This window comes from Apium graveolens, chromosome 6 (genome assembly GCF_009905375.1).
Source record: "Apium graveolens cultivar Ventura chromosome 6, ASM990537v1, whole genome shotgun sequence".
In the NCBI taxonomy this organism is placed as follows: Eukaryota; Viridiplantae; Streptophyta; class Magnoliopsida; order Apiales; family Apiaceae; genus Apium; species Apium graveolens.
In genome coordinates, this window is record NC_133652.1 from 213047647 (window position 1) to 213072920 (window position 25274).

The window sequence follows — 25274 nt, forward strand, 5'->3', positions numbered from 1 at the left end:
GTCATTTTTTTGTCAGCCATCTGAAAAAAGAAAGGGGCACGTAAACAGGCTATCTTAAAACGACACACAATGGAAAAATAGACACGAAAAGCAAAGGGAGGAATTTTACCTGAAGAAGCACTCCTGAAAAAGGCCTTGAGCTCCGACTTGCTATTATTGCTCTGAGAATCTTAGCAGGAGGAGAAAGAAGAAAACTTAGAAATGAGAAGGTAAGAAGTAGTAGCCTCTCCTCAGTTCTTTATATAAGAGGAAAAGGAAGTTGAAGGGACGAAAGCCCATTAAGGACAAAGGCCCATGGAAAAAGCCCAGAAAAAGGAACATTCCAGAATATTCCAAGGATTCTAGAGGATTCTAAACAGATCAATATAAAGCCCAATGAAGGAGGCCCAGTAAGTTTTGGAGAAGCCCAATAAAGGAGGCCCAGTAAGTTTTGGAGAAGCCCAATAAAGGAGGCCCAGTAAGATTTGGAGAAGCCCAATAAAGGAGGCCCAGTAAGCTTTGGAAAAACCCAATAAAAGAGGCCCGGTAAGATTTGGAAAAACTCAATAAGGCCCAATAAAAAAGGCCAGGCCCAAATCCAATTAGGATTTGGAAAATACAATACCTTAAATTAAAGCCAAATAAAAAAGGCTAGTGGAAGACCAGGATTCAAGTCGAATTCCAGGTCGTGAATCCTGCTCGAAAACTTTCGAGCAGGCACCCGAAAATAACGTATAAAAAAGACCAGGATTTAGGTCGAATTCCAGGTCGTGAATCCTGCCCGAAACTTGTCGACTAGATACACGAAAACAACGAAAAAAATAGGACTGAATTGAGGTCGAAACCTCGACCAGGAATGAGGTCGAATTAGCCAAGCATCTTTCAAGAATAAGGATTAAAAACCCAGGTCGAAGTTCGACTAGGATCTTGGTCGAAATCCAGGTCGTGGATCCTAGTCGAAATCCTTCGACCAGGAAACAAGAAAACCAAAGAATTTTCGAGCAGGATTCAGGTCGAAATGTCGACTAGAATCCTAGTCGAAATCCTAGTCAATAGGCTAATGACCAGAAGCTGAAAAAAAAGTGGGGGAAATTTCGACCTAGATCCAGGTCGAAATTTCGACTAGGATCCTGGTCGAATTCCAGGTCCTAGATCCAGGTCGAAAGTTCGACTAGGATCCTGGTCGAATTCCAGGTCGTGGATCCTAGTCGAATTCCTTAGGCCAGGATGGCAAGGCTGACCCCTATTTCGACTAGGATCCAGGTCGAAATTTCGACTAGGATCCTGGTCGAAAAAGGGCTGGAAATCTGAAAAATCCCAGAAATTAGGGAAAAATCCAGAAATTATGGGAAAAATCCAGAAAATTAGGGAAAAATCCCGGAAATTAGGGAAAAATCCCGGAAATAAGGGAAAATTCCTGGAAATTAAGATAATTCCTGAATAAAAGGAAAAATCATTGTAAATGTGTAGGTCGCTCCACACTTTACGCAAAAACGAAACCCTGTAAGGGAATAAATAGACTTAACTTCTGCGAAACCAAATGTTTCCCAAAAGTTGGGGGGCAAATGATAGGGATAAATAAATTATGATAGTATAATTTAATACTGCAAGGTGTGGGCTGCCAGGCCCAATAAAAAGATATATGATACTCAGACCAGAAAGGTTAAGCCTGATGGACCAGATCAGGCCTAATGAAATAAAGAAGGCCCAAAAGCCCTGATTATTAATTAATTTCGTAATTAATTAATAAGAGAAAAATCAGCTATTGAGAAGAGTCCCGATAAGGATATAAATCCTTATAGATTAGCCTCAAGGGGACCTAAAAGGATATGGAATCAGTTTCCTACTATCTAGGACTTCAAAGTCCATTCTAATTATGAGACTTGCCCACCAAGTCTCCTATACCAAGTCCAATTCAAGGACTCCCAACATCTATATAAGGGGCCTCACCCCACAAATCAGAACTACGTTTTTTGGCTTGATTCTCTAATTCACAGAGATACGTAGGCATCTCGTAAAGGCAGAATTAAGCTACGAAACACGAGAGCAGCCATTAAAGGCCTTGAGCTCCCGAATCTTGGTAATAAATACAGCAAATAATAACCTTAGTTTTTTATCCATAACATTCAAGATCATATTCCTTATCCACTAGTGACAGATCATTCAAGAGTTTGACAAATCTATCATATAAACCAGTTAATGACTCATCAGTTTTTGAGTCAAAGTGCTCATACTCTTGAGTGAGTATAGTCCTCCTGTTTTTCTTAATTGCATCAGTTCCCTGGCATCTTATCTCCAAGGCATCCCATATCTCCTTTGTAGTCTTGCAGTTAATTACCCTGTTTGACATGACATTATCAACGACACTATGTAACAAATGCCTTACCTTTGCATCCTTGTAAATAGATGAGATATCTTCAGCTGTATACTCACTTTTCTCCTTTGGTACAGTCTTTGCTAGCTGATCTACAACTACAACAGAGAGCTTGGTTGGCTTATATGGTCCTTCATTAATTCTGTCAAGGTATTCTGTATCTGTAGCTTCTAGAAACATAGCCATCCTCACCTTCCATATGGGATACTCAGAAGGTTTCAGTATGGAAACCCTAATAGTCTCATATCAATTATTGATTTGAGTCTTTGGGGTTTCTTCAGTTTTGGTGGGCTTGGTTGGAGTTTGTTCTTCTTCAGACATGATTGGTTTTGGATCTTTACTGTATATGGGTTAACAGATAGGCTCTGATACCACTTGTCAGGTCACACACACTGTAGAAGGGGGTTGAATACAGTGTATAATACAATCAAATCGAATTAAGAACACAAGTATGTAATAAAAAATAATCTTATTAATAAAACAGTATTACAATGGAACCGTTCTCTCTCAGTGATGAACAAATATCACGAGAGCTACTAGGGTTACAATGAATAATATTCTCGATTATGATAACACATCTAGTATAAACCCTATGCTGTGTTTATATACCACACAGTTACAAGATAATCTCTAATTGATATCGAATATAATTCTGTATCCTAAAATATATCAATTAGTTATCATTTCCTCCAAGTCTTCTATTTTTCATAGAATTCTTCTCCATGCATATCTCTTCTTGTTTTAGTCTTGATCTTCTTTCCTTTTAATCAGCCGCCTTCCTTATCTGAGAGTCTTCTTAAGTCCTTATATTTTCTTCTGATGAATATCTTCTGATATCTTAAGTTCTGATAACTTAAGTTCTGATATCTTAAGTTCTGACTTCAGTATAAGTACTGATTTCCAGTTAAGTCCTGATTTGTCCTGTTAGTCAAGATCTGAAAACTAAACACAAATCATTATTAGACATGACATCACAAATATATCTAATAGAGAGAGAGAGAGAGAGAGAGAGAGAAAGTTTTTGATTTTCTTGGATGCTTCTTGCGAAAGATTGTGATATATGATCTTGTATATATCCTAGTACTACTAAATCAATAGAAATCTTTGCTAGACATCCTAAGTTCCAAGCTATTCAACTTGGTTTAGATCCTAGGTTACTATATACTAGCTTTTAGGTTATCATTCCATCCAGCTAGGTTACTATTTGGTTATTTGACCATGGTATGTTTCTTACTCTAGTTAGCTTGGTTTGATACGTTTATTTATTCGTTTACGCGTTCGCTCGGTCACTTATTTGTTTTCGTAATAAACTCTCGTAAACAGTTCGTGATGTAAATCCTTTCATATTCGTTCTTTACGTTTTGAAGTATCGTACTTGGATTTGAATTTGTAGGATTTTAAATTTGTAGTTATATTGTGATTCTCGTAATCCTTGATGGTTCATAGATACGGTTGTTTTTCAAGGTTCGTTTTCTTCGAAAACTAATAGCATTTACATACACTCATTTGGTACGTATAACCACAATATCAACTCAAAATCTTAAATTAAAAAACTCGTATATGGTGTGGTCGCAAAAGTTTTTATTAAACCACAAGGTTACTATTTATAAAGGTCTTTTACCGATGTCAAAAATTTAGGTTTTTACAATATAGCAGAATGTTGTTGTTTTCTACTAGTACAAGGACGATTCCCTTTATTATCGGCTATCACCCTGGCCGCAGTCGGGCCTTTTTATGTGTCTGACCCCCTCCAATACACATTATACGTCTATCCCCCTCAGCTATGCATGCTTCACATGTCCATCGGTATTTATGCTACCTTCTCATGTAGTAATAATTAGTAGTGTCTCCAGTACACAAAGTACTGGAGTCTACATATCCTTATCCTTAAAGAATTATATTATATATATTGAATTTATTTTGTTTCCCAAGCATAATGCTTGTTTATAGGTACATACCGATATATATACATACTTCCGGGAATTTTTTGAGGAAGTATTATGATAATGTGAGTTGACCATTTCCAACAGATAAATAATTAATGGGGAGTTTCTTTTCATATTATCGTCAAAATAATTAAAACAAGTTGAACAAATATTTTCAAAATATTTAAAAGTTCTTAAATAATTTTCTGAATGTCAAAAATATTTTAAAATATGATTTATGATTTTTAAACCATATAAAACCCTTAATGAATATTTAATAATTAAAATAATAATTATTAAATAATTAACCCTTGAATAACTCTCTATTAGATGAATATTTAAATAATATTTATTATCTGATGAGAATAAGGTGAAATCAATCATCGGTAATATCTATTCAATAATTATTAAATAATTATTAAATAATAATTCTTTGAATAACCTTCCATCTTTAAATTAATATTTGAAATTATAATATTGACTAAATAACATTTAAATCAAATAAGTAAAGTTTTTGAAAATCGTTTGATAAAAGTTTTGGGTATTTGATAAATCGTAAATGGAGATCGAGTCCTTTAGAATAATTTTTTTATCATTAAAAATAGATAATTAATATTTTCAAACGTCTCTGGAATACTAAACACACACACACAGACCACACTACTCACTAGCGCTAAATTGATAAATCCGATACTTTACATTATCATAATCAATCGTCAATATCTTCTTATACTTTTTCGTAACTTGTAAATCATGGTAATTATGGCATCATGCATATATAAGGCAGTTTAATTTGTTCACAACACAACAATATTCAAAATATAGGGTTCAGAAACTTGCTTGTTGTCCAAGATATATTCTCCGACCGTCACCCGTTATGGGTTTTCTATCAATAGATATTATAACCTTGATTAGTATTCTTAATCTCATCGAATACTTATATTACTAACAAGTGTAATACTTTACAATTTTTGTTATTTTACCGACTCGAGATAACTATTAATCCTTGGTCGTAATTGACAGTCAAAGTGATATCCTAGAGTTGACTTTCCTGAAAGTAACTATTATGCGAGTCGCACTGTAACATTTTTAATAAATCAAAAAATTAATATTTTAATATGAAACCACCTCAAGGATGTCTCTGAGTATTTTTAATATTTATCATAAAAGTTTCAGCTTAGAAAAAATAAATTTAAATAAGTGAAAAATATCTTAAAAATCGGTCAACTACGAAATTTTACTATATGCACCTCGTTTACTAAAATGTTGATTTCAGGGATATTAATATCTTACGCTGAAAATTTAAAGAGACCTTAGTCACTGTATAATTCAGGGACTTCCCAAATTTTATAATTTTAAAAAAATTAAGGGCCTCGATTATACCCTCAAAGTCAGTACTAGGAAAGCAGTTTGGTTTTCTCGACTACGTTCGCTAAAACGGACTTTTCTCCTAAACCGTAAGTCATTTCGAAACGATATTTATATGGTTATTGTTATTCTCTAATAATACACAAGAGAACTACAGAAGGGGGTTGAATGGAATAATTGTTTCTTTTTGTTTTTTTGAAATTTCTTTCTTAAATACATAACTGTATTTTGAATATGCAAGAATGCAGATAAGACTTTTAAAAGTATTCAACAAACACAAAGTAGATAAACATTTAAAAACTTTCTGGTGGATTTGTCTTTCCACTAGAGATGTATATATTGAAGAAAACTTTGTAATGCAAAATTCATACAACTGCTTACAAGTAAATCTTACAACTTAGAACTTGAGAGTACCAAAGATACAGCTTGCTTTCTACTTGTTGTTCTAGTTGATTTCTTAGTTATAAGATACTTGCTACACTTGGTTTATATATTCACCAAGTTACATATGCAATAAGACAAATAATATTCCTATCATATAGGTCCAAGCACATGCTTCTTCATATCTCTGTCCAATACAATCCAAGTTCGATACATCATCTTTGAACGGGCTTGTTTTGCATGGAAATGGAAATGTTTCATTATCTTCTAACACCTGCAAACAGGCTACCATATTCCTTTTGTGAATTATCAACCCATTTAACTATATCAGCTTCTGTCAAGTCCCTATTAACTGCTATTTTGTTAATTATATGTTGAAGTTTCTTAGATGTTATTCGTTGACACTATATTTGTGTCATTCGTTGAAGCTTTCTTGACAGTATTTGTTGACAGCTTTAACTGATATTTGTTAAAGGCTTGACTTATCTGTTGAAGGCATATTGATTTATTCGTTGAAACTTTTAGAATCATCCGTTGAAGCTTTGTAGATTAGCAGTTGAAGTTGTTTCCATAGCAGTTGATACTTTTTCACTTATATAAAATTACAAGGCATTTTCTATTTATATTTGACCCACCTATTTTGTATATCTTTCTAGTAGTCAACATGACCTAGAAACTACTAAAACTACCAAGTCCCTTAGCTATTAGAGTCTACAGAATGTGCTACATACTTATTTACATAAGCTACTTCTTGAATGGATAGATAAATGTGGTTATCCATTAAAGGCGACAAAAGACACTAATTAAATCTACTTAAGGTGTTTTGGTGAATTATCATCAATACTACAACATATTCCTAACAATCTCCCCCAATTTATATCTAATGGAATTATAGGAATAAATTTAGGTTGACTTGATGATAAAAAAATACCTTAAAAAATTAAAACATTCAAAAGTAGATAAATTGCAAAGTGTTGTATTAAGCTTGAACTGTACAAAAAAAGTTGAAAGAATTTACATGCCATTATCAAGGTGCTCCTCTAGACTGAGCAGGTGATTTCCTTTTCCTTGAATCCCATGTCTTCTTTCCCAATCTCTCATTATTCACCTCAATCTGGGGTTGGAGTTGTCTGTAAAATTCAGCTTCATCATCTTCATTGATAACCAGCATCTCTTGCATTTCCTTGAGAATTTCATTGTCGAAATTTTAAGCTGGTCTTCAAGTCTAAAAAATCTTCTGACATAATTTTCATCCCTAAACTCTATAATCCAGTAAGGTTTCTTGTGCACTTTATTTCCAATGTTTTGAATAGTGAGAACTCTTGGCGGTGCACTAGGATCTCTCCAGCTCTGTCTGATTTGACTTATTTTTTTTTGAGTATTTCTGACTGGGCAAGCTTTGTGAATCCAAAGTCCTTCTTCATTGAAGAAAATACTTTGACCAAGACATTATAGCTTTTATTGGTAATCTTTTAGAGAGGCCATGTTATCTTACTTCCACCCTTGTATCTGAAGACTAATCTTTCTGAAAGCCTTAGTTAACAACAATTCCTCTTACTTCATCCAGTTTTTCCAGAAAGAGTTCAATGTCAGGAAATTCTTTGATGTCACAGATGTAGAGTTGATCATCCGTGTTAACAGTAGGCTTGGGTTTTGAGATGGCTTTGGTTGGAGGCAAGGTTGGCTTGTTCTTCTTTCATTGACTTCTCTTATTGGGTGGGCAATGGTATGTTTATATCAAGAATTGGTAAACTATCCCAATATATTGGTTCATCCTTTAGCATTATAGGTTCACCATGAAAGTTGACCTCAGGATTGACATTAATATCAATTGTTTCCATAGTGGGAATAGTTGGTTAACTTGTAGGCATAGACTGAGATGGTTCATTTTCCTCATCTGAGACAGTTCCTGGCCTATTTGCTTTCACATTTACCCTATTTCCTTTTTCCCACTCAAACATCCTTTATTTCTTATCAGCCATTTCTTGTTCAGATTTAGTAGCAGGCTTCTCATTCTTCTTTTGAGCCTGCTTTTTCTTTGGCTTTGGTAGAGGCTTGATTCTCATGGCTTCCTCTTTCTTAGCTTCAACAAACTGAGGATGCCCACTCATTACATAAATTATTTTTCCATGTCTATAGATTCTTGCAATTCTGCTCCTCAAAGCTGCATCCTTAGTTGTCTTGTAGCTAGAAATTGTCTTTCCAAGAAGTTTCTGCTCATCAGGCTTGAGAGGTGAGTAATCCAACAACACTGGATGTTTGTTTGAAAATTTAAAAGTTGATGGTTTGGGTTTGAGCACTGTTAGGGCAAAAACACGCGCTAATATTCATGCAAGTATACGCGTTCGCAAGTAGTATAAGATATAAATCAGATTCGTTCCCACAGAGACTGGTTTAGGTTAAGTTCAATTTATGCACCTATGCAACAATGTATAGTTATCGCTCAATGCTAAGACAAATAACAAATTGGGTTTTTATTAAACTAAGAGATTATACTAAATAACATTAACTAAGAAAATTGAGGTTGAATTACTATATATGACAAACATGGGATTCTAACTTTATTACTACTTCATTCAATAGCCTTTTCGTTCTTAACCTTAGCATGTGATGGTGATGACACTAATCAGATAACACGAAACTGATAAACGCCAACTTTCGTTGCACGAGTACCATTCTACCAGACATCCACAAAAGAGATAAAAGCTGAATAGGCACCAATTATATTGAGACCCTATATGTCTATAGAATTTGACAACATAACGGTTTAAACATAAGTTATCCATAATGTTTACATAAGGCAAGTAAAACGGTTAGAGTTACCTACAAATCATGCATAACAAATACATGAACCTATGCTAGCATGGCAAGTTCTAAATCTCAAGATTCACTATCACTTCACAAGAGATTAACAAGCTATCTTATATGTTAGCTATGCACATAAGACGAATAAACACAACCAATACTAGGATATCAATCAATCACCACATACCAAGATATCGAAACAAATTAACTATTGAAATCCATAAGTAAATCCGCTAGAACCCCATGACAACGATTAGCCCATAATTGAACTCATCATCACCATGGGTTCCAATAAAAGCATGGTATAAACAAGGTCTTAATAAACTGAATAATAATTAAAGTACGAATAAACGAGATCTAGGTTCAATAAGAACGAAAACGAGCATCCAAAGTTATAACTAATTCAAAGAATCACAAGTTGAAAACAAGATCTTCTTTTTCGGAGTTGTTCAGTGCTTCTAGGTCTTCTCCTTGGTATCCCAATCTTCCCGGATGATGAAACCCCTTTTTTTAAGTATATATACGCCCCTAGTGGACCTGGACCCTTAAAATCGTCAAATTCCACTCAAAAAAAGCTTTTTAAGCGAAATCAGCGACCGGCCGCGCCTCGGGCGGCCGCCTCAGCTCTCCGGGCGGGCGCCTCACATCCTGGGCGGCCGCCCCCACATCCCGGGCGGGCGCCTGGAGCCTGTCTAGAAAAATTTCTGATGAATCTTGTTTTGGCCATAACTTGAGTTCTACTCGTCAGAATTAGGCGATTCAACTGCCCACGCGAAGGTAACGAGATTCTCTACAACTTGAGAATGGCCTTGGCTTCCAAATCTGATCATTTTTTATCATATTTCCTTTAAAAGCTCATTTCTTTATTTAACTGATACCTGAAATGCAATAACACAAAAACACATCAAAATACCAAGAACTTGAGTCCAAAACACCAATTTAACCTTGTAATAAAGCATTCCAAGTGGATATAACGGTTTCTAAGTCATCGAGCTTCACTTTCCGAGAGAGAATACCTTTCATAAACCTCACAGAGCCAGGCATCTGTTCAAGAGATTCAGGGAAAGGTATGTTGATATGAAGTTTCTTGAACACCTCCAAAAATTTCTCAAACTGCTTCTCCGGCTCTTTCTTCTGCAGCCTCTTAGGAAAAGGAGGTGGAGGATAGATCTATTTCTCCCCTGTATTACCCTCAAGAGGAGTGTGTTCCATAGTAGTCTTCCTTGGTTCCACCTCTGCTTCCTTCTGCACTTCTTCTTCAGCCACAACTGCATTTTCTAAATCTTGAGATTTTTCAGGCTCTTCGTCTTGCTGAATTTTGGGGCTTGCGACCTTTCCAGACCTCAAGGTGATGGCGTTCACCTGTTTTTCAACTTCCCTCTTGCCTGGATTGGCTTCTGTATCACTAGTAAGCATTCCTGGTGGTCGATTCAATAAGGCATTAACAATTTCCACTATTTGGTCCTCCAGAGTCTTGATAGAAACAGCCTGGCTTTGGCATATAAGAGCCTGGTTTTTGTACATAAGCCTCAACTCCTCCAATTCAGATTTTTCATTCGAATGACCTGCATCATGAGTTTGAAGTTGGAGTTTTTGTCTTGATGCGAGTTGTTGCTGAAAACCAGGAGGATTGAATTCCTTATTTTCAAACTGCTGGAACGACTGTCGCATCGCATTCTGATTGTTGCTCCAGCTGAAGTTAGGATGATAAGTGTCTGGAACTGGTTGTTGCGATCTCTAAAAGTTGCTCACAAACTGAGCTGATTCACTAGATATAGCACACTGCTCTGTCGCATGTGAACTTGCACACAGCTCATAAACACTAATTATATGATTAACACCATAGTTAGCCAGAGAATCGATCTTCATAGACAACGCCGTTAGTTGAGCAATGATAGTCGTAGCTGTATCCACTTCAAGAACTCCTGCTACCTTGCCATGTGGTAATCTCTGGGTTGGATACTGATATTCATTAGCAGCCATCAGTTCAATTAGATCATAAGCTTCCTCATAGCTCTTCGCCCATAAGGCTCCACCTACTGTTGCATCGAGCATGGGTCTGGACTGTGCTCCCAACCCATTGTAGAAATAATTGATGATCATCCAATCAGGCATTCCATGATGAGGACACTTCCTAAGCATCTCCTTGTAGCGCTCCCAAGCTTCATATAAAGATTCTCCTGATTGCTGCGCAAATTGAGTAAGAGTATTCCTGATTGCAGTTGTCTTCACCATAGGGAAGAATTTAGTAAGAAACTTTTGAGCAAGATCTTCCCAAGTAGTAATCGAACCAGCTGGTAGAGAGTGTAACCAGCTTTTAGCCTTGTCCCTCAGAGAGAATGGGAACAGTCTCAGCTTCACAGCATCTTCAGAAACACCGTTGAACTTAAAGGTGTCGCAGATCTCAATAAAGTCCCTAATGTGCATATTGGGATCTTCAGTTGGAGAACCCCCAAACTGGATTGAATTCTGCACCCATTGACTTATTCCAGGCTTGATCTCAAAGGTATTAGCTGTGATAGCTGGTCGGACAATGCTAGATTGAATGTCATTGATCTTGGGTTGAGAAAAATCCATCAAGGCTTTCGTTCGTGTTGCTGGATCTCCCATTATAATGAGTACCTGAAACACAAACAAATAAACCGTGAAAGTAAAAGAATCTGAGTCACTGAACTTTAACGACCACTGATGAAAAGCACATAAATTAAAAATTAACACCGAGTCCCCGGCAGCGGCGCCAAAAACTTGTTAGGGAAAAAATACGCGCTAATATTCACGCAAGTATACGCGTTCGCAAGTAGTATAAGATAAATCAGATTCGTTCCCACAGAGACTGGTTTAGGTTAAATTTAATTTATGCACCTATGCAATAATGTATAGTTATCGCTCAATGCTAAGACAAATAACAAATTGGGTTTTTATTAAACTAAGAGATTATACTAAATAACATTAACTAAGAAAATTGAGGTTGAATTACTATATATGACAAAAATGGGATTCTAACTTTATTACTACTTCATTCAATAGCCTTTTCGTTCTTAACCTTAGCATGTGATGGTGATGACACTAATCAAATAACATGAAACTAATAAACGCCAACTTTCGTTGCACGAGTACCTTTCTACCAGACATCCACAAAAGAGATAGAAGCTGAATAGACACCAATTATATTGAGACCCTATATGTCTATAGAATTTGACAACATAACGGTTTAAGCATAAGTTATCCATAATGATTACATAGGGCAAGTAAAATGGTTAGAGTTACCTACGAATCATGCATAAAAAATACATGAACCTATGCTAGCATGGCAAGTTCTAAATCTCAAGATTCACTATCGCTTCACAAGAGATTAACAAGCTATCTTATATGTTAGCTACGCACATAAGATGAATAAGCACAACCAATACTAGGATATCAATCAATCACCACACACTAAGATATCGAAACAAATTAAATATTGAAATCCATAAGTAAATCCGCTAGAACCTCATGACAACGATTAGCCCATAATTGAACTCATCATCACCATGGGTTCCAATGAAAGCATGGTATAAACAAGGTCTTAATAAACTGAATAATAAATAAAATACGAATAAATGAGATCTAGGTTCAACAAGAACGAAAACGAGCATCCAAAGTTATAACTAATTCAAAGAATCACAAGTTGAAAACAAGATCTTCTGTTTCGGAGTTGTTTTGTGCTTCTAGGTCCTCTCCTTGGTATCCCAATCTTCCTGGATGATGAACCCCCTTTTTTTTAAGTATATATACGTCCCTAGTGGACCTGGACCCTTAAAATCGTCAAATTCCACTCAAAAAAAGCTTTTTCAGCGAAATCAGCGACCAACCGCGCCTCGGGCGGCCGCCTCAGCTCTCCGGGCGGGCGCCTCACATCCCGGGTGGCCGCCCCACATCCCGGATGGGCGCCTGGAGCCTGTCTGGAAAAATTTCTGATGAATCTTGTTTTGGCCATAACTTGAGTTCTACTCGTCAAAATTAGGCGATTCAACTGCCCACGCGAAGCTAACGAGATTCTCTACAACTTGACAATGGCCTTGGCTTTCCAATCTGATCAATTTTTATCATATTTCCTTTAAAATCTCCTTTCTTCATTTAACTGATACCTGAAATGCAATAACACAAAAATACATCAAAATACCAACAACTTGAGTCCAAAACACCAATTTAAGCTTGTAATAAAGCATTCCAAGTGGATATAAAATCCACTTATTAAGCACCACAATGGGCTTGAATTCATTTGATATTGAAGTTTCTCCCTTTGCACCATTCCCCAGCTTCATTTCTCCTAGAGTTAGAGGCCTCAACTATGTGATATGTTTCACATATTTAGATTGGCTTGCAATTGAGCCAAAAACTTGAGCAATAATTTCATCAATTTTCTTTTTTTATTCCTTAATCTTCAATTCAGTTGTGGCCAGATTGATGAGATCTATGTTATCTAGTTCCCCCTTGGATGATGGCTTTGGCATTGTAATAGATGGAACTATTACTTTAGAAACTTGAACATGCACATCCTTCTCCCCATTTTATTATCATCAAGTTGAAGTGTAGGAGTTGAAGTTTGTGCAGCCATCAGCTGTTGGAGCAATTGAGCTTGAGTTTCTTGATTTTGAAGTATCTTGGCCACTGATTCTTCAACATTAGACATTCTTGTACTTAAAGCCTCAATCTTTCTTGCTATGTCACTTTTCATCCTGAGCTTTAGCTATATTTTTGTCATTGTGGATGCAGGAAGCTTCTCATCCAACCTTGTATACATATCCTTCTTCACTTCATCAATGGAGAGTTTTAGACCATCCAACTCTAGATCCTATTCGAGATTTTGAATTATGTGAAGTTGGAGGGACTCTAGATGAGCTTGAAGAAGTGACCTTGTAACAACATTGGTAGTGGCATTCCTTGCTAAACATCCAGTGAGGATCATCTGTTGTAGAACTAGGGCCTGCATCTTCCCCTATGTTCATTCCAGTTTCTTCATCAAAGTCTTCATCATCATAATCATCATCATCATCATGGGCAGATCCAAAATCTGAATCAACATCAGCTATAGAGGCAAGGTTGAAATGGCATATTTGTCCCTTTGCATTGATGCAGTAGTATGAACTAAGTTCAAACTCCTCTCACCCTCCTCATTGCCCTGAGCAGCCAAAGTTTGATAGGCTATAACAGGGTGAGTAAATGTCTCAGCATCCAAGGAAATAGAATTTATAACAACTCTATATTCTTGCTTAAATAATCTTTCCTTTACAACATCACTAACATCCATTGACTCACTAGCAATGGATGCCAACCTTATTACTCCTGTGGCGCCCTCCAAACCCGGGTCAGAAGTTTGGGGTCCACACAAACACCTTAATTATAACCTGCTTATAACAATAATAAAGATAATAATAATATATGCAATGACCCTACTTACCAATCACCACGGACCGCAACAGGTTAAAGTATGCACACAAGCCAAACACACTAATATATTACAAACCGTTCAAATCCCAACTATTTCAAATTCAAACCGAGTATTAAACATTATTACAAACTTTTACAAACTTAAATTATCCCAAAAGAAGCCTACTAGCTCAGCTTTCTCAACCTGAACCCCTAGCTCTCGCGCTGGACTGGGGATCCTCGCTACCAACTGGTTCCTTTTTAACTGGAAAGAATATAAACAACATCGCACAAATGAGCTAACTAGCTCAGCAAGTCACAATGACAAAACTGAGAATAATGATCAGGTGAATATGATTATGATATCAAGTGAACATTGGATTATGATTTAGAATTGGATATTATACTTTTAATTTAAAAACCAAGGTTAGGCTGCTGATCAGTCACGCACTAACCCCGAGCAAGGCACACAGCATTGCTCTAACTACTGGATCCAAGGCACACATTGGCCTAACTTGACCATTATATGGTCTGACCACGAATCTGGTCCACAATTTTATAAAAACAATCCAATTCTAACATAATAACAGAATATGCAATAATAAACAATAACCGAAATTATTAACAACAATAAATGTTTAACAATGAAAGGGTTTAAATCCTTGTAAGGATCAACAAGGTACTTTTAAAGCTTGAATGCTGGGTAATGAAAGAATTGGATAACAAAGGAAACAACGTTTCAGGGTTTCAAGGATTTGGTCTTTCAAAGCATAAGATATCATGGATTGAGTATATAATAATTCAGTTCAGTGTCTGGTATTTAGTTTGTATGTATTTGTGGAGTAGTATCGTAGATTTGTGGTTCTTGTTTGGGTATACAATAATCAATGGATTAGAAAGAATATGGTTCATAGCTCAAGAACAATAACTGAAATCAGGATTTAGGTTTCCGTGCTTCAAAGCACTTGCAATGTCAACAAGACTATCAGGAATTACAATATCTCGAGAAAGTTCAGAACACTTGCCTGATATTAGCTTACTATCCTGCACTTGCTTTCAATCACAATCGTCTTACTCCTCAACTACCTGTTTCCCTTTCCTACGCCTTGCCTCTTCTTGATTTCTGCAGTGAAACAAAGCTCAGAATCTGATAGAACACTTCAAATCCTTCGTTTTGGTTACTCAAGCTTTGAAAACAGAGATCGGTAACGCCTTCGTTTTGCTGTTTGATTCTTAGAACAGTTTTAAGAAATTAGGGCTTTTCTCTGAAAATTATATAATTAACTATCTGCAAATGATTTTGATACGAAATAAAATACGGTAAAAGGCTATTTATAATTATGGAAAATTTGTATCCCGTTGGATCATTCCGGATATAAAATGGTACGTTTATTTGTAAAAACTGATCCAAACGGTATCGGTTTTCGGGATAATTATCCAAATTAGTACAATTTGTACTGCGGTCTTGGTCTCAGCGCCTGGTTACACGTATTACGAAGTGATAATTGGGATAGTTTAATAAAAAGCTCCCGTTTATCGAAAATACGGGTTTTATTGATTTACCGAAACGAATATTGTATCGAAAATGTTGCGCCGGGACCCGCGCAGGACAAACCGTAAGCCGGATCGAAAAAGTCGAAACATGGAAAATGCTCGGAATATTACAATTAGGTTAGGAAGGAGTTCTCGAAAGAGTTTCGGGTTCCAAAAACATAACAACGGTTGACGTCAGTTGGTTCCCGTTTTTATAAAATAGATTTTAATTACCCGGAAAAAGATTTTAGAAATTTCATATGATTCTTATAAATCCATAAACCAACATAAAAATAATTAGGAAGATATGACAATTATCTATATTTTATTTTGGACATATAAAAATTAAAATACTCAATTAATATTATTTTTGAATATTCAAGTACAGATAACACTTAACAATTAACTCACAGAATATATACTGAACACACATAATAATTATATAATAGCAAAAATAATTACACGATATATCCCGGATATTACATCCTTCCCCCCTTAAAAGGATTCTGTCCTCAGAATCTCCTAAGAAAACAAATGAGGGTATTTTTCTCTCATATCATTTTCTAACTCCCAGGTTGACTCTTCAACCTTTGGGTTTCTCCACAATACTCTTACTAACTTTACCACTTTATTTCTCAATACTTTCTCTCTTGCCTCTAGAATCTCTATCGGACTCTCTACATATGATAAATCTGCCTGAAGCTCTATTGGCTCATATTCTATTACATGCCTGGAGTCTGGATTATATTTCTTGAGCATCGATACATGAAAAACATTGTGAATGTGCTCCATGTGCGGAGGTAATGCCAATTCGTAAGCTACTTTGCCAACGCGCTTTAGGATCTCAAAAGGTCCGACATATCTTGGGCTTAGCTTCCCTTTCTTTCCAAACCTCGTTAGTCCTTTCCATGGTGATACTTTCAGTAATACCAAGCTTCCTTCTTCAAATTCCATGTCTTTCCTTGATTGGTCTGCATATTTCCTCTGACAATTTTGAGCGGCTATTAATCTTTTCTAGATAAGTTCAACAACTTCCTTTGTCTGCTGTACCAGTTCAGGTCCAAGTATCTTACGTTCTCCTACTTCGTCCCAATATATGGGAGATCTACATTTGCGTCCATAAAGGGCTTTATAGGGTGGCATTCCAATGCTGGCATGATAACTGTTGTTGCAAGCAAACTCTACCAGAGGTAAATATTCATCCCAACTTCCTTTGAAATCAATAGCACAAACACGTAACATATCCTCGATTGTCTGGATCGTTCTTTCACTTTGGCCATCCGTTTGGGGGTGATAAGTTGTACTCATATTCAGTCTTGTTCCCAAACATTCTTGAAAACTCTTCCAGAATCTTGAATTAAACCTTGGATCTCGATCAGATACGATAGACACTGGAACTCCATGACGAACTACAATTTCTTTTAGGTACATATGGACCAACTTGTCGAGCGAAAATCTTTCATTTATAGGCAGAAAATGAGCTGACTTGGTAAGTCTATCCACTATAACCCAAATGGCATCATGATTAGCCCTTGTCCTTGGTAATCCAACTATGAAATCCATGGTAATATGTTCCCACTTCCACTCTGGAATCTCCAATGGCTGTAGCAATCCGCTTGGTCTTTGATGCTCTGCTTTAACTCTCTGACAGGTATAACATTTGCTAACCCATTCCGCAATTTCCCTCTTCATATCTGGCCACCAATAATTCTTCTTTAAATTTCTGTACATTTTGGTACTCCCTGGATGGATGGAATATCTTGAACTATGTGCTTCTTGTAAAATTTCATTCTTTAACTCCATCACTGGTAGAATCCAGATTCTAGATGAAAATCTCAAAATGCCTTGATCATCCTTCTGCGTGCATAATTCTTCACCTACCAAACGATTTATATTTTGATCCATTACATCTTTCTGACATTTCTTTATTTTCTCCAACAACTCCGGCTGGAAAGTCATACTGTACACTTTCGCTTCCTCAGGTTCACAAACTCTAATTTCCAATTCCAATTTCTGAAATTCCTTATATATATCCTCAGGTACTGATAACTCATTTAACTTTTCCTTCTGACTTAACGCGTCTGCCACCACGTTCGCCTTACCAGAATGATAATTAATCGAGCAATCATAATCCTTGATTAATTCTAACCATCTCCTTTGCCTCATATTAAGTTCCTTCTGGGTAAATATATATTTCAAACTTTTGTGATCCGTGAAAATCTCACACTTTTCTCCATATAAATAATGTCTCCAAATCTTCAAAGCAAAAACTATAGCTGCTAGCTCCAAGTCATGAGTAGGATACTTTTGTTCGTGTGGTTTCAATTGTCTTGACGCATACGCAATCACCTTTTCGTGCTGCATTAAAACACATCCTAATCCTTTATGAGAAGCATCACTATAAATTACGAAATTCCCTTGATCGTCTGGAAGTGACAAAACAGGTGCCGTGATTAATCTCTGCTTCAACTCCTGGAAACTTTCTTCGCACTTGTCGTTCCATATAAACTTTTCATTCTTTCGTGTAAGCTTTGTTAATGGTGTGACAATCCTTGAGAAATTCTGAACGAATCGTCGATAATATCCTGCCAATCCCAAGAAACTTCTTACCTCAGTGGGTGTTCTCGGTCTCTCCCAATTCGTAATTGCTTCGATCTTTGCCGGGTCCACTTTGATCCCTTCGTTACTGACTATGTGTCCTAAGAACTGAACTTCTTATAGCCAAAACTCACACTTCGAGAATTTAGCATATAACTTCTTTTTCCTTAAAATCTCCAAAGCCGTTCTCACATGTTCCGCATGATCCTCTTCCGTCTTTGAATAGATTAAAATATCATCTATAAACACAATAACAAACTTATCCAAATACTCTTTGAAAATTCTATTCATCAGGTCCATAAACGCTGCTGGGGCGTTGGTCAATCCAAAAGACATCACTAAAAACTCGTAATGTCCTTACCTTGTTCTGAAAGCTGTCTTTGGTATATCTTCTGGTTTGATCTTCAGTTGATGATATCCCGATCTTAAATCAATTTTGGAGAAGTACTTGGCTCCCTTCAATTGGTCAAACAAATCATCGATTCTGGGTAACGGATACTTGTTCTTGATTGTCAGCTTGTTGAGCTCCCTATAGTCAATGCACAGTCTCATGCTTCCATCTTTCTTCTTGACAAATAATATCGGTGCACCCCACGGGGATACGCTGGGTCTGATTACTCCTTTCTCTAACAGCTCTTGTAATTGCTTTGCTAACTCTTACATCTCAACGGGCGCCATTCTATACGGGGCCTTGGATACTGGTTCGGTTCCAGGTGCTAAGTCGATTGCAAATTCAATTTCTCTATCTGGAGGAAGTCCTGGCAATTCGTCGGGAAATACGTCTGGAAATTCATTCACTACTGGGATATCTTCAAGTTTCGCTGGCTCCTGACTTTTGTCAATCACGTATGCTACGAAATGCTCGCATCCTTGCCGTAGTAACTTCTTGGCTTGAATCATCGTTAAGAACTTCTTTACCTGCTTTTGTCCCTGGAACGTTACTATTCTTTCGTCTGGCGTTTTCACCATTACTTTCTTATTTCGACAATCTATCTGAGCATCATGCTTAGATAACCAATCCATCCCTAATATCACATCAAATTCTCCTAACTTAAATGGTATCAAATCTACACAAAACTTACTACCAAAAATCTCAACCTCACAATTCTCACAAACTTGATTCACAGCTACACGTTCTTGATTTGCTAACTCCACAGTCATTATTTCATTTAAGCACTCAACTGGACAATTTAATTTACTAACAAAATCTTGTGAAACAAACGATCGAGTTGCTCCCGAATCTATTAACACTTTGGCACATAAAGAGTTCACATTAAGTGTACCTGCCACGACATCCGTATCCTGGATCGCATCCTTCACCGACATGTCAAAAACTCTAGCCCTCGGAGTCTCATTCACTGTTGGGGTAGATCCCATAATCCTCAATGCATTACTGACTGGGGCTGGTGTCTTGCAATCCCTGGCCATATGTCCTAGCTTCCCACATTTAAAACATGTAAATCCAATGACTGGAACCTTCACTGCTGGATTCCGGATAGGCTGATCCTTATTTGCTGGCTGATTTCGGCACTCCCTTGAATAGTGCCCTTTCTGGTTGCATTTAAAACATACCACATTCAACTTGTTACAAACTCCTCCATGCTTCTTTCCACATACTTGACAATCTGGAAAAGTTAATCTCAACTGATTCGGCTGATTCACATTAGCTGGACGATTGCCCTGGCCTCCGTCTCCTACATTTTGTCTCCTGAAATTAAAATTTCTCCCTGGCTGAAACTTGCCCTTCTTAAAATTTGGAAACTTCCCTGTTTGTGACTGACCCTCACTTCCCTCAACTTTTCTTTTCTTGCTTTCCTTATCTTTCTGGAACATCTCACTCTCTGTCTCTGCGATCATAGCCTTCTGTACAACCCCGGCATAGGTATCCAATTCAAAAATAGCTACCTTCCCCCTGATCCATGGCTTCAAGCCTTGCTGGAATCTCTTAGCTTTCTTTCTATCAGTATCAACATACGACGGCACATACCTTGACAATTCCTCAAACTTCCCCTCATAATCTGTTACCGACATATTCCCTTGCTTTAACTCTAAAAACTTCAGCTCCATTTGATCCTGAACAAACTGAGGAAAATACTTTTCTAAAAACAATTCCTTGAACCTTTCCCAACTAATAACATCTGTGCCTTCCAATGTCTTCACCATTTCCCACCAATAGGTGGCCTCATTCTTCAGATAGTAACTTGCAAACTCAACCTTCTGTTCCTCTTTTACTTTCACTAAGGCAAATGCCTTTTCTATTTCCTTTAACCAAACATTTGCTTCAATTGGCTCTAAGGAACCCTTGAATTCTGGTGGGTTTATTGCCTGAAAAGTTTTGAAAGTTACCTGGGGATTGGTCTGTCTTTGTTGTTGTTGTGCCAGGTGAACTGTTTGTTGGGCCAAGATTTGAAGAATCTGGGCTATTGCTGGGTCCATGGGTCCTGGGTTCACATTCTGGTTTGTATCATCTTGGTTGTTATTGTTGTTTTTGTTGGTTTCTTCATTCTGGGTGTTGGTGCGGGTATTTCTTCTGGGAGGCATTTTCTATAAAGAATCAATCAATTTATTTAGCTTTTGAATCAAATCTTTGTATAAAAGAAAGGTTTTGTAAAACAGGAATATCTCTTTTTGAAAACAGTTGTGACTAAATAAATTGCATGCTTCTTTACAGAATATAAACAGTTATGGAAAACAGGGCACATGGTATCACAGGGTATAAGTGGTGCAATAAATAAGGTAAGGTAAAATAGGTGCAATAAAATAAATGACAGTGCTGGAAAGGAAAAAGGTACTGATATATATAGATCAAAAGTTTTAGGGTAGTACAAGTGTAAAGACGCTTCGAAAGTCAAAGCAAAAAGGGTACAACAACCTACTCACTAGTCAGCATCGCTAGTCTATAAATACAACTCAAAAGTCTTCTGATACACACTACACACTACTGTAGATACTACATAATCATAACAACACTGCTCAGCATTTCCATCTCGGAATCTCTGGCTCATGGCAAATCTGGACCTCCTATCTCCTCAAGCTCCTCTAGAACCCACTTAGCCCACTCCATTAGGAAATCAGGGGTGATGTCCTCATGTGTAGCCTCAACAATCCTCACAGCAGCTGCTCTACGAAATGCCTGGAGCCTCTCCCTAAGTCGCCTCTCACCACTCCCCATCTCTTTGGTACGCATGATATGCAATAACTCCTAGATCTGACCCTGTAGGAATCGCTGCTCCATAAGGCAAGCCTCAAGCTGATGATATGGGACAGGATAGGAAGAGAACTGGAAAGGTACTCCTGTGACTGAATGACTAGTAAAGCCTGAATCAGCAGGTGGGGGTCCTCTGACAGGTGGCCTCATGCCTGGAGGTGGAATACCCTGCAATGGTACGGGCTGCAATACCGGTGGAGGTAGAATAGCCAATGCTGGTGGAATAACAAGTCGTAGATCCGATGCTGGTGCTCCAACTGAAGGCTCTGAGTGATCAGCTGATACGGGAACAAAAGAGTCGGCCATCTCTGCTATCTGAAATTATTTCGTAATATAAGAATCTCGTACCACGACGCAAACTATACTAATACCGGTTATACCATAACACTCAACCTCTCGACGTTCTATCATCCTATACGTTACTTCTAATCCTAACCCTCTACCCATTCCCGTTAACCTAGGCTTGTGTCAGTGACTTATAACATGTAGCTCTGATACCAAACCTGTGGCGCCCTCCAAACCCGGGTCAGAAGTTTGGGGTCCACACAAAGACCTTAATTATAACCTGCTTATAACAATAATAAAGATAATAATAATAATATATGCAATGACCCTACTTACCAATCACCACGGACCGCAACAGGTTAAAGTATGCACACAAGCCAAACACACTAATATATTACAAACCGTTCAAATCTCAACTATTTCAAATTCAAACTGAGTATTAAACATTATTACAAACTTTTACAAACTTAAATTATCCCAAAAGAAGCCTACTAGCTCAGCTTTCTCAACCTGAACCCCTAGCTCTCGCGCTGGACTGGGGATCCTCGCTACCAACTGGTTCCTTTTTAACTGGAAAGAATATAAACAACATCGCACAAATGAGCTAACTAGCTCAGCAAGTCACAATGACAAAACTGAGAATAATGATTATCAGGTGAATATGATTATGATATCAAGTGAACATTGGATTATGATTTAGAATTGGATATTATACTTTTAATTTAAAAACCAAGGTTAGGCTGCTGATCAGTCACGCACTAACCCCGAGCAAGGCACACAGCATTGCTCTAACTACTGGATCCAAGGCACACATTGGCCTAACTTGACCATTATATGGCCTAACCACGAATCTGGTCCACAATTTTATAAAAAAAATCCAATTCTAACATAATAACAGAATATGCAATAATAAACAATAACCGAAATCATTAACAACAATAAATGTTTAACAATGAAAGGGTTTAAATCCTTGTAAGGATCAACAAGGTACTTTTAAAGCTTGAATGCTGGGTAATGAAAGAATTGGATAACAAAGGAAACAACGTTTCAGGGTTTCAAGGATTTGGTCTTTCAAAGCATAAGATATCATGGATTGAGTATATAATAATTCAGTTCAGTGTCTGGTATTTAGTTTGTATGTATTTGTGGAGTAGTATCGTAGATTTGTGGTTCTTGTTTGGGTATACAATAATCAATGGATTAGAAAGAATATGGTTCATAGCTCAAGAACAATAACTGAAATCAGGATTTAGGTTTCCGTGCTTCAAAGCACTTGCAATGTCAACAAGACTATCAGGAATTACAATATCTCGAGAAAGTTCAGAACACTTGCCTGATATTAGCTTACTATCCTGCACTTGCTTTCAATCACAATCGTCTTACTCCTCAACTACCTGTTTCCCTTTCCTACGCCTTGCCTCTTCTTGATTTCTGCAGTGAAACAAAGCTCAGAATCTGATAGAACACTTCAAATCCTTCGTTTTGGTTACTCAAGCTTTGAAAACAGAGATCGGTAACGCCTTCGTTTTGCTGTTTGATTCTTAGAACAGTTTTAAGAAATTAGGGCTTTTCTCTGAAAATTATATAATTAACTATCTGCAAATGATTTTGATACGAAATAAAATACGGTAAAAGGCTATTTATAATTATGGAAAATTTGTATCCCGTTGGATCATTCCGGATATAAAACGGTACGTTTATTTGTAAAAACTGATCCAAACGGTATCGGTTTTCGGGATAATTATCCAAATTAGTACAATTTGTACTGCGGTCTTGGTCTCAGCGCCTGGTTACACGTATTACGAAGTGATAATTGGGATAGTTTAATAAAAAGCTCCCGTTTATCGAAAATACGGGTTTTATTGATTTACCGAAACGAATATTGTATCGAAAATGTTGCGCCGGGACCCGCGCAGGACAAACCGTAAGCCGGATCGAAAAAGTCGAAACATGGAAAATGCTCGGAATATTACAATTAGGTTAGGAAGGAGTTCTCGAAAGAGTTTCGGGTTCCAAAAACGTAACAACGGTTGACGTCGGTTGGTTCCCGTTTTTATAAAATAGATTTTAATTACCCGGAAAAAGATTTTAGAAATTTCATATGATTCTTATAAATCCATAAACCAACATAAAAATAATTAGGAAGATATGACAATTATCTATATTTTATTTTGGACATATAAAAATTAAAATACTCAATTAATATTATTTTTGAATATTCAAGTACAGATAACACTTAACAATTAACTCACAGAATAGATACTGAACACACATAATAATTATATAATAGCAAAAATAATTACACGATATATCCCGGATATTACAACTCCTATACCTGCATATCTCTCTTGATCTCTATGTTCTTGAATCAGGGGCTCCCCTTGGCTCACCACCCTCATACCCTCACATTCACCTACTAAGATGGAAATCCACTCACTCACTTTTTCCATACTGGAAGAAATAGTATGCATAGTTGAACTCTCATCCTCTTCTTCTGTCTGGGAGCAACCCAGCCTCTCACTCAGTTCACTCCCTTCCCTCAATCTTAGAAGTGATTGAACAACTGCTGAGTCATCTGCACTTGTAATAGATTTTGAAATGTCAAGTTGTGTAGTGACTGTCAACGGATGTGAAATATCCGTTGAAGGTGTAGTTGTGACTAACAACGGATAACTGCTGTGAAGCATAACCGTTGAAGGACACTCACTTGTCAACGAATGATGGATATCCATTGATGAAGAAGAAATAAAAGGAATAGATGTTTAAACTATTGTTGAGTTTGTGGAGATTATTTTAGATTTTGGTGCATAGACTTTTCAACAGTTTGTGAAAGAAATGGCAAGTGATCCAATAAATCATCAATTAGATGATGATCACTTGTTTGAGTATTGGGTTCCTCCATAATTTTAAGAGATGGAGAATCAAGAATTGATGTGAAAATCATGTCAACGTCCAGAGAGATGGTTGGAGAGCTTTGTGTTTAAGGTGTATCAGTTATTAAGGAGTGGGACTGTGACTCCACATTTACTGGAGCCACATCAAACTGAATTAGAGAAGGTGTAGATACCAAGTCTTATACTTGAGTTTGCACTATGTGTGCACCCTGTGATTCCCCCATGGTTTTTGACTTCTTCTTTCTGACATAAGTTTGAGCTAGGTCTTTAGTGTCCCTACACCTTTTATTCTGTGCTCCTGGTTGGGAGCTTGTTTCAATAGTCACATCCTTTTGGGAGGATGCAACTAGGGATAAGCTAATTTCCTTTTGTACCAACAGACTGTAGCATGGCTAGCTTGGGTTTCACTGACCTCACCCTCCTTATTCTTGGGGTTTCTATGATTTTCACCCATTTCCTCACCTTGTTCACTCCCCTCAAATGCTTTGGTGAAAAACAACTAGTTTCTTTTGAGA

General features: G+C 37.1%; 1 non-coding gene across 1 annotated transcript; it reads left to right on the forward strand.

Annotated features, from left to right (window-relative positions):
* The first annotated feature begins 10945 nt into the window (after positions 1 to 10945).
* On the forward strand, positions 10946 to 11052 carry LOC141670050 (small nucleolar RNA R71). The gene has a single exon (XR_012554300.1). It is a non-coding gene; the product is annotated as a small nucleolar RNA R71 (small nucleolar RNA).
* Positions 11053 to 25274: the final 14222 nt, after the last annotated feature.